This window comes from Benincasa hispida, chromosome 8, assembly GCF_009727055.1.
Source record: "Benincasa hispida cultivar B227 chromosome 8, ASM972705v1, whole genome shotgun sequence".
Taxonomy (NCBI): domain Eukaryota; kingdom Viridiplantae; phylum Streptophyta; class Magnoliopsida; order Cucurbitales; family Cucurbitaceae; genus Benincasa; species Benincasa hispida.
In genome coordinates, this window is record NC_052356.1 from 45,111,678 (window position 1) to 45,113,320 (window position 1,643).

The following is a 1,643-nucleotide window of genomic DNA, read 5'->3' on the forward strand; positions in this document are numbered from 1 at the left end:
TGTTTAGAACATTAGAAACTCAGAATAAAAAACAAAAGGTTTCTTCCAACACCTATCTATGACATCTTAGACTTGGTCACATAAATCTCAATAGGATTGGGAGATTGGTCAAGAGTGGACTTTTAAGTCAGTTAGAAGATAACTCTTTACCTCCATGTGAATCCTGTCTTGAAGGAAAGATGACTAAGAGAATTTTTACTGGAAAAGGTCTCAGAGCGAAGTACCCTTAGAGCTCGTACATTCAGAACTTTGTGGACCAATGAATGTCGAGACTTGAGGTGGGTATGAATATAACATCAGTTTTATTGATGATTATTCAAGGTATGGTCATGTTTACCTGCTTCATCACAAGAATGATTCTCTTGAAAAGTTCAAAGAATATAAGGCTGAAGTTGAGAATGAATTAGGTAAAACAATAAAGACACTTTGATCAGATCAAGGTGGAGAGTATATGGACATACGATTCCAAGACTATTTGATAGAAAATGGGATCTAGTCACAACTCTCTGCACCTAGTACGCCTCAGCAGAACGGTGTATCAGAAAGAAGAAACCGAACCTTATTAGATATGGTTCACTCTTTGATGAGCTATGCTCAATTGTCTGATTCCTTTTGGGGATATGCACTTGAATCTACTGTCTATATTTTGAACAAAGTTCCCTCTAAAATTGTTTCAGAAACATCTTATGAGCTATGGAAAGGGTGTAAAAGTAGTTTACGTCACTTTAGAATTTGGGGTTGCCCAACACATGTGTTGGTACAAAATCCCAAGAAATTGGAACATCGTTCAAAGTTATGCCTATTTGTAGGTTATCCAAAGGAAACAAGGAGTGGTCTGTTTTATCATTCTAAAAAAAATAATGATGGAACTCGAGACATATATAGTGGAATAAGGACTTAATTACGCTCTAATTGCTTTTAATTTAAAAGAAAAGATGCAATTCAAGGAAAAACAGTAATTAAAATTACCTTTGTAGCTCGCGAAAATCACTTTTCCTCGCTGAATCTCGACCCGAACTCTTTCGAACCACCATTAGAGTTAACCTACTATCCTCTGGACTCAGAACCGGGTTGTGGAACCTGGTGGATGAAGAAAACCGAGAGAGAGAAAGAGATGAAAAGAAAAATGAAATTTTGTGGTTTGGGTTTTTATTTTTCCAGTAACATTTTGAAAACTAAAATTGGCAAAAAAACAAAAAATTTTCATCCAAATTCAAAAGCCCATATTTATAGAAAAGGGCCATGCAATAATTGCATGAAATCAATTCATTAAAACCTAACACCTAGAATCCACTATCTAAGTGGGCTTAACGTCTCCACTATAAGCCAACACCTAGCCCACTATTTTGTTAGTGGAATTATCTAACAAAAGTTTAGATTTTCCCACTTACTTTAGTCAAAGGGCAAAATAGTCATTTGGTCAAAATTAAACTTTGACCGAAAAGTCAACATTTTGACTTTTTATGATTTTTTTCGTGTTGACTAATTTTGACCTCCCGAGCATGAATCCACATTCATTTTCTCGAAATTCAAATCACATTTGAATATAAGGTTGGTCAAAGTTTGAATTTTCAAAGTCAAAAGTCAACTCTTTGACTTTTTACATCTTTGACCATTTCCATTATTTCTGAGAACGTATTCAT